Consider the following 15,987-nt stretch of genomic DNA (forward strand, 5'->3'; position numbering starts at 1 on the left):
TCTCCTCGCTTACCCCATACCCAAATGATAGTAACTCCGGATCTGCTGAAGAGAAACCCTCGTGCTGGAGATAAATGGTATAAAATACCGATACAATGGAAAAATATTCATAAATGCAGAACAATGCAATCCTCTGTTAACTACGTTTCGCCCACACAGTGGACTTTATCAAGTCACAAACGGATCTGTTTGTGACTTGATAAAGGCCACTGTGTGAGCGAAACGCAGTTAATAAAGGATAGCATTATCGTGCTTTTGTGTCTAGTTACCATGTTACTTGATATCCTCATCGCTTAACCAAAGTCTTCCGGCTGACGCTGGCAGTTTATACTATCTTTTATTTCCACATTACGATTTCTTATAAAATATGGCATAACAGTAATAATAATAATAATATAATTATTATTACTATTTTTTTAATAAAATATTTATTGTTTATAATTAATAAAAGTGCATATAATAAATGATTCTTGGTATCAGAGAAGCTCATTAACTGGAGCACCGAGGCGGCAAGACCATGGGAAGAGTGTGCACCTTCAACGCTCAATTATAAGACCAAATTGTAAAGTCATCAATGTTGCAATAACAAGTACCTCCAATTCCTTGAATCAAGAGCCCTTCACTGTCATCTACGCTGTGCTTTGCCAGTGATTCGTTAACAAATAAATAAGCAAATCCTTGACATTTAATTTATGGAAAGTATGTATAAATAATTTACCCGGAAATATTTAAAATAATTAAACCAGAGTTAATATGGTAATTAGCATATTTCCAGGAAAATTATTATACAAGTTTTCCATAAATTAAATGTCATGATATTGCTTATTGTTAACGAATCACTGGCAGAGTACAGCCTAGATGACAGTAATGGGCTCTTGATTCAAGGAATTGGAAGTACCTGCCTTTTCTTTGCGTAAAAGCTAATTATGTTACAGTATCCAGGTGTTGTATGGCTACTACGGGTTTGGTAATTTTCCAAATCAGATACTTGGAAAATTGCTGCAGCCGTCACTATTAAGTCACCACAGCCATAACTCATCCCACAGTGGATATGCCACTTAATTAACCTTTTTTTTTTATATTCCTGTCTACCCACAACTTTTCTTGCTGCTCTATCTTACACCAGCACTTCCCCGTTCTTGCTGCTCTATCTTACACCAGCACTTCCCCGGTCTTGCTGCTCTATCTTACACCAGCACTTCCCCGGTCTTGCTGCTCTATCTTACACCAGTACTTCCCCGTTCTTGCTGCTCTATCTTACACCAGCACTTCCCCGGTCTTGCTGCTCTATCTTACACCAGCACTTCCCCGGTCTTGCTGCTCTATCTTACACCAGTACTTCCCCGTTCTTGCTGCTCTATCTTACACCAGCACTTCCCCGGTCTTGCTGCTCTATCTTACACCAGCACTTCCCCGGTCTTGCTGCTCTATCTTACACCAGCACTTCCCCGTTCTTGCTGCTCTATCTTACACCAGTACTTCCCCGTTCTTGCTGCTCTATCTTACACCAGTACGTCCCCGTTCTTGCTGCTCTATCTTACACCAGTACTTCCCCGTTCTTGCTGCTCTATCTTACACCAGTACTTCCCCGTTCTTGCTGCTCTATCTTACACCAGTACTTCCCCGTTCTTGCTGCTCTATCTTGCACCAGTACTTCCCCGTTCTTGCTGCTCTATCTTACACCAGTACTTCCCCGTTCTTGCTGCTCTATCTTACACCAGCACTTCCCAGGTTTTGCTGCTCTATCTTACACCAGCACTTCCCCGGTCTTGCTGCTCTATCTTACACCAGTACTTCCCAGGTCTTGCTGCTCTATCTTACACCAGTACTTCCCCGGTCTTGCTGCTCTATCTTACACAAGTACTTCCCCGGTCTTGCTGCTCTATCTTACATCAGCACTTCCCAGGTCTTGCTGCTCTATCTTACACCAGCACTTCCCAGGTCTTGCTGCTCTATCTTACACCAGCACTTCCCCGGTCTTGCTGATCTATCTTACACCAGTACTTCCCAGATCGTGCTGCTCTATCTTACACCAGTACTTCCCCGGTCTTGCTGCTCTATCTTACACCAGTACTTCCCAGGTCTTGCTGCTCTATCTTACACCAGCACTTCCCCGGTCTTGCTGCTCTATCTTACACCAGTACTTCCCCGTTCTTGCTGCTCTATCTTACACCAGTACTTCCCCGTTCTTGCTGCTCTATCTTACACCAGCACTTCCCCGTTCTTGCTGCTCTATCTTACACCAGTACTTCCCCGTTCTTGCTGCTCTATCTTACACCAGCACTTCCCCGTTCTTGCTGCTCTATCTTACACCAGCACTTCCCCGTTCTTGCTGCTCTATCTTACACCAGTACTTCCCCGTTCTTGCTGCTCTATCTTACACCAGTACTTCCCCGTTCTTGCTGCTCTATGTTACACCAGTACTTCCCCGTTCTTGCTGCTCTATCTTACACCAGTACTTCCCCGTTCTTGCTGCTCTATCTTACACCAGAACTTCGCCGTTCTTGCTGCTCTATCTTACACCAGTACTTCCCCGTTCTTGCTGCTCTATCTTACACCAGCACTTCCCCGTTCTTGCTGCTCTTTCTTACACCAGTACTTCCCCGTTCTTGCTGCTCTATCTTACACCAGTACTTCCCCGTTCTTGCTGCTCTATCTTACACCAGGACTTCCCCGTTCTTGCTGCTCTATCTTACACCAGTACTTCCCCGTTCTTGCTGCTCTATCTTACACCAGTACTTCCCCGTTCTTGCTGCTCTATCTTACACCAGTACTTCCCCGTTCTTGCTGCTCTATCTTACACCAGTACTTCCCCGTTCTTGCTGCTCTATCTTACTCCAGTACTTCCCCGTTGTTGCTGCTCTATCTTACACCATCACTTCCCCGTTCTTGCTGCTCTATCTTACACCAGTACTTCCCCGTTCTTGGTGCTCTATCTTACACCAGTACTTCCCCGTTCTTGCTGCTCTATCTTACACCAGTACTTCCCCGTTCTTGCTGCTCTATCTTACACCAGCACTTCCCCGTTCTTGCTGCTCTATCCTGCACCAGCACTTCCCCGGTCTTGCTGCTCTATCTTACACCAGCACTTCCCCGGTCTTGCTGCTCTATCTTACACTAGCACTTCCCCGTTCTTGCTGCTCTATCTTACACCAGCACTTCCCCGTTCTTGCTGCTCTATCCTGCACCAGAACTTCTCCGCTCTTGCTGCTCTATTTTACACCAGTACTTCCCCGTTCTTACTGCTCTATCTTACACCAGTACTTTCCAGTTCTTGCTGCTCTATCTTACACCAGCATTTCCCCGTTCTTGCTGCTCTATCTTACACCAGTACTTCCCCGTTCTTGCTGCTCTATCTTACACCAGTACTTCCCCGTTCTTGCTGTTCTATCTTACACCAGTACTTCCCCGTTCTTGCTGCTCTATCTTACACCAGTACTTCCCCGTTCTTGCTGCTCTGTCTTACACCAGCACTTCCCCGTTCTTGCTGCTCTATCTTACACCAGTACTTTCCCGTTCTTGCTGCTCTATCTTACTCCAGTACTTCCCCGTTGTTGCTGCTCTATCTTACACCAGCACTTCCCCGTTCTTGCTGCTCTATCCTCCACCAGCACTTCCCCGGTCTTGCTGCTCTATCTTACACCAGCACTTCCCCGGTCTTGCTGCTCTATCTTACACCAGTACTTCCCCGTTCTTGCTGCTCTATCTTACACCAGCACTTCCCCGTTCTTGCTGCTCTATCCTGCACATGCAATTCCCCGTTCTTGCTGCTCTATCCTGCACCAGCATTTCTCCGTTCTTGCTGCTCTATCTTACACCAGCACTTCCCCGTTCTTGCTGCTCTATCCTGCACCAGTACTTCCCCGTTCTTCCTGCTCTATCTTACACCAGCACTTCCCCGTTCTTGCTGCTCTATCCTGCACCAGCACTTCCCCGTTCTTGCTGCTCTATCCTGCACCAGCACTTCCCCGTTCTTGCTGCTCTATCCTACACCAGCACTTCCCCGTTCTTGCTGCTCTATCCTGCACCAGCAATTCCCCGTTCTTGCTGCTCTATCCTGCACCAGCACTTCTCCGTTCTTGCTGCTCTATCTTACACCAGCACTTCCCCGTTCTTGCTGCTCTATCTTACACCAGTACTTCCCCGTTCTTGCTGCTCTATCTTACTCCAGTACTTCCCCGTTGTTGCTGCTCTATCTTACACCAGCACTTCCCCGTTCTTGCTGCTCTATCCTGCACCAGCACTTCCCCGTTCTTGCTGCTCTATCTTACACCAGCACTTCCCCGTTCTTGCTGCTCTATCTTACACCAGTACTTCCCCGTTCTTGCTGCTCTATCTTACACCAGTACTTCCCCGTTCTTGCTGCTCTATGTTACACCAGTACTTCCCCGTTCTTGCTGCTCTATCTTACACCAGTACTTCCCCGTTCTTGTTGCTCTATCTTACACCAGTATTTCGCCGTTCTTGCTGCTCTATCTTACACCAGTACTTCCCCGTTCTTGCTGCTCTATCTTACACCAGCACTTCCCCGTTCTTGCTGCTCTTTCTTACACCAGTACTTCCCCGTTCTTGCTGCTCTATCTTACACCAGTACTTCCCCGTTCTTGCTGCTCTATCTTACACCAGTACTTCCCCGTTCTTGCTGCTCTATCTTACACCAGGACTTCCCCGTTCTTGCTGCTCTATCTTACACCAGTACTTCCCCGTTCTTGCTGCTCTATCTTACACCAGTACTTCCCCGTTCTTGCTGCTCTATCTTACACCAGTACTTCCCCGTTCTTGCTGCTCTATCTTACACCAGTACTTCCCCGTTCTTGGTGCTCTATCTTACACCAGTACTTCCCCGTTCTTGCTGCTCTATCTTACACCAGTACTTCCCCGTTCTTGCTGCTCTATCTTACACCAGCACTTCCCCGGTCTTGCTGCTCTATCTTACACCAGCACTTCCCCGTTATTGCTGCTCTATCTTACACCAGCACTTCCCCGTTCTTGCTGCTCTATCCTGCACCAGCACTTCCCCGTTCTTGCTGCTCTATTTTACACCAGTACTTCCCCGTTCTTACTGCTCTATCTTACACCAGTACTTTCCAGTTCTTGCTGCTCTATCTTACACCAGCATTTCCCCGTTCTTGCTGCTCTATCTTACACCAGTACTTCCCCGTTCTTGCTGCTCTATCTTACACCAGTACTTCCCCGTTCTTGCTGTTCTATCTTACACCAGTACTTCCCCGTTCTTGCTGCTCTATCTTGCACCAGTACTTCCCCGTTCTTGCTGTTCTATCTTACACCAGTACTTCCACGTTCTTGCTGCTCTATCTTACACCAGTACTTCCCCGTTCTTGCTGCTCTGTCTTACACCAGCACTTCCCCGTTCTTGCTGCTCTATCTTACACCAGTACTTCCCCGTTCTTGCTGCTCTATCTTACTCCAGTACTTCCCCGTTGTTGCTGCTCTATCTTACACCAGCACTTCCCCGTTCTTGCTGCTCTATCCTCCACCAGCACTTCCCCGGTCTTGCTGCTCTATCTTACACCAGCACTTCCCCGGTCTTGCTGCTCTATCTTACACCAGTACTTCCCCGTTCTTGCTGCTCTATCTTACACCAGCACTTCCCCGTTCTTGCTGCTCTATCCTGCACCAGCAATTCCCCGTTCTTGCTGCTCTATCCTGCACCAGCACTTCTCCGTTCTTGCTGCTCTATCTTACACCAGCACTTCCCCGTTCTTGCTGCTCTATCCTGCACCAGTACTTCCCCGTTCTTGCTGCTCTATCTTACACCAGCACTTCCCCGTTCTTGCTGCTCTATCCTGCACCAGCACTTCCCCGTTCTTGCTGCTCTATCCTGCACCAGCACTTCCCCGTTCTTGCTGCTCTATCCTACACCAGCACTTCCCCGTTCTTGCTGCTCTATCCTGCACCAGCAATTCCCCGTTCTTGCTGCTCTATCCTGCACCAGCACTTCTCCGTTCTTGCTGCTCTATCTTACACCAGCACTTCCCCGTTCTTGCTGCTCTATCCTGCACCAGCACTTCCCCGTTCTTGCTGCTCTATCCTACACCAGCACTTCCCCGTTCTTGCTGCTCTATCCTGCACCAGCACTTCCCCGTTCTTGCAGCTCTATCCTGCACCATCACTTCCCCGTTCTTGCTGCTCTATCCTGCACCAGCACTTCCCCGGTCTTGCTGCTCTATCTTACACCAGCACTTCCCCGGTCTTGCTGCTCTATCTTACACCAGCACTTCCCCGTTCTTGCTGCTCTATCTTACACCAGCACTTCCCCGTTCTTGCTGCTCTATCCTGCACCAGCACTTCCCCGTTCTTGCTGCTCTATTTTACACCAGTACTTCCCCGTTCTTACTGCTCTATCTTACACCAGTACTTTCCAGTTCTTGCTGCTCTATCTTACACCAGCATTTCCCCGTTCTTGCTGCTCTATCTTACACCAGTACTTCCCCGTTCTTGCTGCTCTATCTTACACCAGTACTTCCCCGTTCTTGCTGTTCTATCTTACACCAGTGCTTCCCCGTTCTTGCTGCTCTATCTTACACCAGTACTTCCCCGTTCTTGCTGCTCTGTCTTACACCAGCACTTCCCCGTTCTTGCTGCTCTATCTTACACCAGTACTTCCCCGTTCTTGCTGCTCTATCTTACTCCAGTACTTCCCCGTTGTTGCTGCTCTATCTTACACCAGCACTTCCCCGTTCTTGCTGCTTTATCCTCCACCAGCACTTCCCCGGTCTTGCTGCTCTATCTTACACCAGCACTTCCCCGGTCTTGCTGCTCTATCTTACACCAGTACTTCCCCGTTCTTGCTGCTCTATCTTACACCAGCACTTCCCCGTTCTTGCTGCTCTATCCTGCACCAGCAATTCCCCGTTCTTGCTGCTCTATCCTGCACCAGCACTTCTCCGTTCTTGCTGCTCTATCTTACACCAGCACTTCCCCGTTCTTGCTGCTCTATCCTGCACCAGTACTTCCCCTTTCTTGCTGCTCTATCTTACACCAGCACTTCCCCGTTCTTGCTGCTCTATCCTGCACCAGCACTTCCCCGTTCTTGCTGCTCTATCCTGCACCAGCACTTCCCCGTTCTTGCTGCTCTATCCTACACCAGCACTTCCCCGTTCTTGCTGCTCTATCCTGCACCAGCAATTCCCCGTTCTTGCTGCTCTATCCTGCACCAGCACTTCTCCGTTCTTGCTGCTCTATCTTACATCAGCACTTCCCCGTTCTTGCTGCTCTATCCTGCACCAGCACTTCCCCGTTCTTGCTGCTCTATCCTACACCAGCACTTCCCCGTTCTTGCTGCTCTATCCTGCACCAGCACTTCCCCGTTCTTGCAGCTCTATCCTGCACCATCACTTCCCCGTTCTTGCTTCTCTATCCTGCACCAGCACTTCCCCGTTTTTGCTGCTCTATCTTGCACCAGCACTTCCCCGTTCTTGCTGCTCTATCCTGCACCAGCACTTCCCCCTTCTTGCTGCTCTATCTTGCACCAGCACTTCCCCGTTCTTGCTGCTCTATCTTACACCAGTACTTCCCCGTTCTTGCTGCTCTATCCTGAACCAGCACTTCCCCGTTCTTGCTGCTCTATCTTGCACCAGTACTTCCCCGTTCTTGCTGCTCTATCTTACACCAGTACTTCCCCGTTCTTGCTGCTCTATCCTGAACCAGCACTTCCCCGTTCTTGCTGCTCTATCTTACACCAGCACTTCCCCGTTCTTGCTGCTCTATCCTGAACCAGCACTTCCCCGTTCTTGCTGCTCTATCTTACACCAGCACTTCCCCGTTCTTGCTGCTCTATCTTACACCCGCACTTCCCCGTTCTTGCTGCTCTATCCTGCACCAGCACTTCCCCGTTCTTGCTGCTCTATCTTACACCAGCACTTCCCCGTTCTTGCTGCTCTATCTTACACCAGCACTTCCCCGTTCTTGCTGCTCTATCTTACACCAGCACTTCCCCGGTCTTGCTGCTCTATCCTGCACCAGCACTTCCCCGTTCTTGCTGCTCTATCTTACATCAGCACTTCCCCGTTCTTGCTGCTCTATCTTACACCAGCACTTCCCCGTTCTTGCTGCTCTATTCTGCACCAGCACTTCCCCGTTCTTGCTGCTCTATCCTGCACCAGCACTTCCTCGTTCTTGCTGCTCTATCCTACACCAGCACTTCCCCGTTCTTGCTGCTCTATCCTGCACCAGCACTTCCTCATTCTTGCTGCTCTATCGTGCAATAACACTTCCCCGTTTTATCTGCTCTATCCTGCACCAACACTTTCCCGTTCTTGGCTTCAACTTTATTGCTTAATAAAAGCTAAAGTAAAATAATAGGAATAATGTTTATATTCGTTATAATGAAACACATTTCAATAACTTTTCGCTCAGGGTAGAGCTTCATCAAGTTTCGATAAAGATTTATCCTTAGCGAAACCAAGTCCCAATAGAAACATTGCATGTAGACTTGCAATGTTAATGTACACTGTACACTGAAACAGAACAATGTATCTTCCCGTTCTTGCCTGCTAGGCAAATCATAGTTGTGTTTTGCTAAATCCCAACGGAAGACCAACCCAGATTTGATATTACTGACCTTGGGTGAGCGTCACACAGCACCTAGAACACAGCTTACCAGTTACCTGAGCCGTGAATGGTAGTCTTCAGAGACGCAGTAATGAGTTGTGTATATCACTGTGGACTACTGGAGACAGCACCTCGCTCCGTCCTGTGTGTATGTGTGACTGTATGTATCAGTGTTTGTATCCTGCTGACAACTGCCAGTAATGACGCTAGGAGCTGATAACTCTGGTTACGTCCCTTCCGCTCCCTGGAGAGTGAAGCAATATTGTGAATGTCAGCATTCTTTTTACCCTAATGCTACATTACCTTCATACTGCTTCAATCTACTGTACTATCTTGTATCCTATCCATGTATTATTTCCCTCTTTCTTATCCTAAACTGCATTCTCTTATTCCCATGAATCTCAACACTTAATTACTTCCCTTCACTCGAATAATAATTAAACTAAATAACTTGATTCTTGTGTACCATACCCGTGTATTCTTTCCTGTACCACAACACTGCATTCTTGCACTCGTGTACCACAACACTGCATTCTTGCACTCGTGTACCACAACACTGCATTCTTGCACTCTCCTGTACCACACTACATTCTTGCACTCTCCTGTACCACACTACATTCTTGCACTCACCTGTACCACACTACATTCTTGCACTCTCCTGTACCACACTACATTCTTTCACTCTCCTGTACCATAACACTGCATTCTTTCACTCTCGTGTACCATAATTCTGCATTCTTTCGCTCGTGCACCATAACTCTGAATTCTTTCACTCCATGCACCATAATCATGCATTTTTTCGATCTCGTGCACCATAACCCTGCATTCTTTCACTCTCGTGTACCATAATTCTGCATTCTTTCATTCTCGTTCACCATAACCCTGCATTCTTTCACTCTCGTGTACCATAATTCTGCATTCTTTCATTCTCGTGCACCATAACCCTGTATTCTTTCACTCTCCTATTCTCTACCAATGCATTCCTGTATCACCACACACTGTTGCACCATAACACTGTACCACCACACACACTGTTGCACCATAACACTGTAGCACCACACTGTTGCACCATAACACTGTAGTACAACACTGTTGCACCATAACACTGCACCACCACACACACTGTTGCACCATAACGCTGTACCACTACACAGTTGCACCATAACATTTTATCATCACACACTGTTGCACCATTACACTGTATTATCACACTGTTGCACCATAATACTGTATCACCACACACTGTTGCACCATAACATTGTATTATCACACACACTGTTGCACCATTACACTGTATTATCACACTGTTGCACCACTGTTCCACTATAACTCTGTACCACCACTCATTGTTGCGCCTTAACACTGTATTACCACACAATGTTGCACCATAACACTCTGACATCACACACTCTTGCACCATGACACACTGCCATCACACACTTTTGCACCATAACACACTGCTATCACACACTGTTGCACCTTAACACTCTGCCATCACACACTTTTGCACATAACACACTGCCATCACACACTGTTGCACCATAACACTGTATTATCATACACACTGTTGCACCATAACACTCTGCCATCACACACTCTTGCACCATAATAATGTATCTCAATTGTGACGTGCACCTTGCTCAGTTGTGACATGTACCTTGCTCAGTTGTGACGTGTACCTTGTCCAGTTGTGACGTGTACCTTGTTCAGTTGTGACGTGTACCTTGTCCAGTTGTGACGTGTACCTTGTTCAGTTGTGACGTGTACCTTGTTCAGTTGTGACGTGTACCTTGTCCAGTTGTGACGTGTACCTTGTTCAGTTGTGACGTGTACCTTGTTCAGTTGTGACGTGTACCTTGCTCAGTTGTGACGTGTACCTTGCTCAGTTGTGACGTGTACCTTGCTCAGTTTTGACGTGTACCTTGCTCAGCTGTGACGTGCACCTTGCTCATTTGTGATATGCACCTTGCTTAGTTGTGACATGCAACTTACTGAGTGAAGTCATGTCTAGTGCGCTCTTTGTGGAACTGAACCAAGATGTCCATAATCGCCCAACTCTACCTTCAGCTTAAGGAGGAGCTGGGGGTGGCCAAGCTCGAGATACAGCGATTGACAGATTTGTAGTAATCCTCCTGTTGTGAATCCTCAAGTCAGGAAAGGAACCTGGACAGTTGCCGGATATCATAGAACAGAACTAAGGATCAGGATGATGGATGGAGAGGCAGAAACTACGAAAAAGCAGGAGTCTACTATGGGAAATTCGTAACCATTCTCCGTGCTATCCAACGAATGTGAGTCGATTACTGGGAACGTCACGACGAAGAACAATAAGGTATGAACATTATGCTTGTTGGGAACAGTCAGATTAGGTACAAGGATGGGGCCTTCTGCATGAAGGATAGCGGTAGGAGACAGAGGGCTTGCTTTCCTAGGGCTGGGATGGATGATATTGTTAGCCGGCTTGACAAGATCATGAATATTAATGGGCTCAGTTCTGTTATCTACCTCAATGCTGGAGGTAATGATGTAGCAAGGGTAGAAGTGATTATTTTGTTAGAAGGTATAGGACAGCAATAGGCATAATTATGAAGAAAGGGGGCGCCATGTTATATGTGGAATTTTGCCTAAAAGAGATTTTGAAAATGAATGGTTGTCCAGAGCAAGTAGTATTAAATGTTGGCTGGACAAACACTGTAAGGATAATGCAGTACCATTCATTGAGAACCGGTACCACTTCTAAGGTAGAAATGACATGTATGCCAGTGATGGTGTTCACTTATCCAGGGCAGGTGTGGATTTTCTTGCTAGCTCAGTTGAGGGTGTTGTTAGGACTTTAAACTAGGATTAGTTAGTGGTATGGGTTTTGGAATGGAAAATAATGAGTTTGGAAATATTGACTTAGGCTTTGATATTTTGAATTTTAATAATAACAGTCGTCGAGTAACACTGGGTAATGATAATAACAGAAATTGTGCAAAAGCGCCTGAAATAATATTAATTAATTACTTTTGGTAGCATGTTCTGTGGACTTCGGTGTCATTACAATAAAGGAATCATGGTATCATTGAAAGAGACGAGATATGATTGCCGAGTGCCATGCTCAAGGATTTAAGTTGTTCTATGTAGATAGATATAACGGGAAAGGGGGTGGAGTTGCATTGTAAGTACAAGAAAATATACAGTGTTGCTTGAAAAAGGTTTAAAAATGGATGGATTAGTAACAGAATCTGTGGGGGTAGATTATATAGGTTAAGAAAAACTAATTCTATGTGTATACACAAATAACCAGTACATAGGAGAGAGGAATTTACGACGACGTTTCGGTCCGGCTTGGACCATTCACAAAGTGTGACTTAATAAATGGTCCAAGTTGGACCGAAACGTCGTCCTAAGCTTCTCTCTCCTATTTGCGGGTTATTTGTGCATTGTTTCAGTCACGGTATTATGCCTTTTTGTTATTTAATTCTAGGTACAATATACCGACCTTCAGGCTTGGATCATCATAGACGGAGACTTCTTTGGGACGAAATTGTTAGGGCTTCTAGACACAATAACGTAGTGATAGTAGGGGATTTAAAACTTGACTCAAATTGATTTCACTTCTTTGACTGGTAATCTGGATCTCAATGACTTTATGAAAGTAGTTCAGTATGTAACAGAACCTACCAGAGGTAATAATTTACTCGACTTAGTCTTGTCAAATAAAGAAACCCTCTTAAATAATCTGGAGATCCTTGATGAGCTTGGCACAAGTAATCACAATCCATTACTTTTAATATTGCCTGGGACGGCAAGAATAAGGACAATACGGTTCAAGTCCCCGATTTTCGTTATGCCGATTATAAAGGACATAGGGAACATCTGTTTAATCTCGACTTGGGTAATCTAGCTAATGATTTTATTGATGATGATCATTCTCACGGTTACGAGGGGATCTGCATTTATAATTTTTTTCTCGATACTGTACAACGTGCTCAGAGTATATATATTCCCCAGAGAGAAATTAGGTCAAGTAATAATGTTTCCAAATGGATGAACAGAGGGTAAACATCTATTAGAGGAGAAAAGAGGAATTTATAGGCGCATCGAAAAAGGAGAGGTTAACCTTATTGACCAGTATGTTCAGTTTAAACGAAAATCAAATAACAGAATTAGAAAGTCTACACATGACTATGAAATTAAGGTTGTTAATGAATCAAAGACTAATCCAAAGCGCTCTTTCAAGTGTATAGAACGAAGGTGAGGGAAAAGGTAGGACGTCTAAAAATTGGGGATGGACAGCTGACGGATAACGAACATGAACACGTAATGAGATTCCAGAAATTAACAATTATTCAGCTCCTGAAGAATTCAAATTAACTAATATTACTGTCACGAGGGACATAGTTATCAACAGATATATAAACTAAAACAAAATAAGTCCCCGGGACCCGACGAGTTGTTTTCCAGGGTACTTAAAGAATGCAAGATGGAACTTAGTGAACCATTAACGAGCGTGTTTAAATGTTTCTATCCAAACTGGTGTTGTGCTAGAGATGTGGAAGATGGCTAATGTAGTTCCTATATTTAAATCAGGGTGTAAGTCCATTCCATCAAATTACCGTCCAATAAGCCTGATGTCTATAATAGGCAAATTATTGGAATCAATTATAGCTTAAATTCTTTGAAGTCACCTTTATGAGCATAATATCTTTAACAGAGCATTTGAGGCAATAGATAATGATAAAGAATATGATGTTGTTTATTTTGATTTCAGTAAAGCCTTAGACAGAGTACCTCACATAAGAGAGTTTCCATTAATGGGGTCAAATCTGAATGGGGACCGGCCACTAGTGAGTCCCACAAGGATCAGCTTTAGACCCATTGTTGTTCACAATTTACATTAATAACCTTGATGAAGGAATTACAAGTGATATGAGCAAATTTGCTGTTGATATAGAAATAGGCCGTGTGAGTCATTTTGAGGAGGATACCAATGAACTCCAGGAGAATTTGGACAAATTATGTCTTGGTCTGACAAGTGGCAGATGAAATTCAATGTGGACAAGTGTAAAGCCCTAATAAAAAAAAAAAAAAATAGGCACAATACTGTGACTGGAACAATACACAAATAACCCGCAAGTAGAAGAGAGGAGCTTACGACGACGTTTCGGTCCGACTTGGACCATTTACAAAGTCACACTGACTCTGTAAATGGTCCACGTCGGACCGAAACGTCGTCGTAAGCTCCTCTCTTCTATGTGCGGGTTATTTGTGCAAAGTCCTAGTCCTTGGGAATGAAAATGACCCTCAAAGTTATAAACTAGGTGAGGTAGAGCTTGATCATACAGAATGTGAAAAAGACTTGGGAGTCATGGTAAGCATAAATATAAAGCCAAGACAACAGTGCCTAAGTGTGCTCAATAAGGCTAGCAGATTACTAGGATTTATTTCAAGAAGTGCAAGTAACAGAAGTCTAAAAATTATTTTACAGCTCTCTACATCACTAGTGACGCCTCACTTAGATTATGCCGCTCAGTTTTGGTCTCCTTACTACAAGATGGATATAGATTCATTGGAGAAAATATAGAGAAGGATGACTAAAATGATTTACTGCGACTCACGAAATCGTAATGACACTATTGCAAGCAAACCATACCACGCGACGGTCTGGAGTTTTGAAACTCTCTGATCGCGGGTTTCATCCCCGCCCGTGGTATGGTTTATGATTTACTGTATAAGGAATCTCCTGTATGGAGACAGACTTGGAGCCTTGAATCTTCACTCTCTGGAGAGACGTAGAATAAGGGGAGATTTCAGCTAAGTGAATAAGTGGATGAAGGGCATACACAAACGTGATATTTAGATTTAAAAAGGACATAGGTAAGTATTGGGTTTTAAACAGAGTTGCGGATGCGTGGAACAGACTTCCGAGTAGGGTAACTGAGGCTAGGACCCTGGGTAGCTTTAAAAAGAGATTGGACAGATATATAAGTTAGAGGGGCTGGGTGTGATTGGTGTTGTGGGTGCGGGAGTAAATTCTTGGGTAGTGGTGGTTTTGATAAGGACTTGCCTTGTATGGGCCAGTAGGCCTTCCTCAGTGTGCCTCCATTCTTATGTTTATGTTCTTATTTTCTCTCAATTTTAATTTGTTATAAACTATATAAGAAAACATATTCCATTCCATCCAGTCATATTTGTAATTACCTACACTGCAACTCTCTCTCTGTCTGTCTCTCTCTCTCTCGCTCTCGCTCTCTATATACACGAGACCTCTGGTACTGACTTCACAGTAGTGTGTATGTGTGAGTGTGTTTTTGTTCTTAACTGTAAGTACTGAATTATATATGGTTCCAGGGGTCAAGTTTCAGCTTCTGAGCGCGCGCGCGTGTGTGTGTGTGTGTGTGTGTGTGTGTGTACTCATTTGTACTCACCCTGAACCCGCCTCTTCACTGATAGCTACTAGGTCTTCTCTCTCCCTGCTCCATAAGCTTTATCAAACTTCATCTTAAAAATATGTATGGTTCCTGCCTCCACTACGTCAAACTACAAGACGGATATAGATTCATTGGATAAAATATAGAGAAGGATGACTAAAATGATTTACTGCGACTCACGAAATCGTAATGACACGAGAAAACCTCTCAACTCGTCTTCAAATTTTTAACAATTGTGTACTGTCAAAAGAACCAAATTCCAGGAACAACTGGCATATTCAAGAGGCCATTCCCAGCGTCTTGAATTAGCTAACTATGAAAATCCTCAATTGCACAGCTTCAAACGTCCATTAGAGGAAACGAAAATACAACTACGACAGAGACTGAAATTCAAATATGTTGGTATAAATCTCGTTAAATAAATTTTAGTTTATGTATTCTGAACGACTTCAATACTTAATGGCTGACGCATCTTAGGACCAGGATACAGTCTGTTAAGTTCTGCTACAGCTAAATTTGCTGATGTAATAAAATAGCATAAAAAATTGGAATCTTTGAAATCCCTGCAATAACTGGAGAATGAGTCATCAGATGGACTTCATATTTTTACCTATGATGTGGTTTCCTGAACATAAGATTCACACTACTATTGGCTGACGTAAGTCCCAATTCGCCAATTTTCTTAAATAAATAGTGATTTTGCTTCAGATTAACTTAAAAAAAAATACTGACGATGATAACCCATAAGTTTACTTCGAATAAGTGCAAATTTCGAATTTTAACGAAATTTTCAAATAAGTTAGAAATGTTGGAATCAAAATAATTATTAATTTTTTTTCTGATCAGCACATCACTCACTAGTGAATGCATCTTCTGATCAGCACATCACTCACTAGTGAATGCATCTTCTGATCAGCACATCACTTACTAGTGAATGCATCTTCTGATCAGCACGTCACTCACTAGTGAATGCATCTTCTGATCAGCACGTCACTCA

The 15,987-nt window shown here is 44.6% G+C and overlaps 1 protein-coding gene across 3 annotated transcripts in view; it reads right to left on the reverse strand.

Moving 5' to 3' along the window:
- LOC128686037 (dual oxidase maturation factor 1) overlaps window positions 1-8,751 on the reverse strand; it is a 255,893-nt gene extending 247,142 nt beyond the window's left edge. For 2 of the 3 annotated variants that reach the window (XM_070083436.1, XM_070083434.1), the window contains exon 1: window positions 8,631-8,751. The gene's annotated coding sequence lies outside the window, so the exon portion shown is untranslated. Of the gene's footprint in view, window positions 1-8,623 lie in introns of all 3 variants that reach the window. The other variant, XM_070083435.1, reaches the window with a different exon arrangement.
- Between the last annotated feature and the right edge of the window lie 7,236 nt (window positions 8,752-15,987).

Source organism: Cherax quadricarinatus, chromosome 9 (genome assembly GCF_038502225.1).
Source record: "Cherax quadricarinatus isolate ZL_2023a chromosome 9, ASM3850222v1, whole genome shotgun sequence".
Lineage (NCBI taxonomy): Eukaryota > Metazoa > Arthropoda > Malacostraca > Decapoda > Parastacidae > Cherax > Cherax quadricarinatus.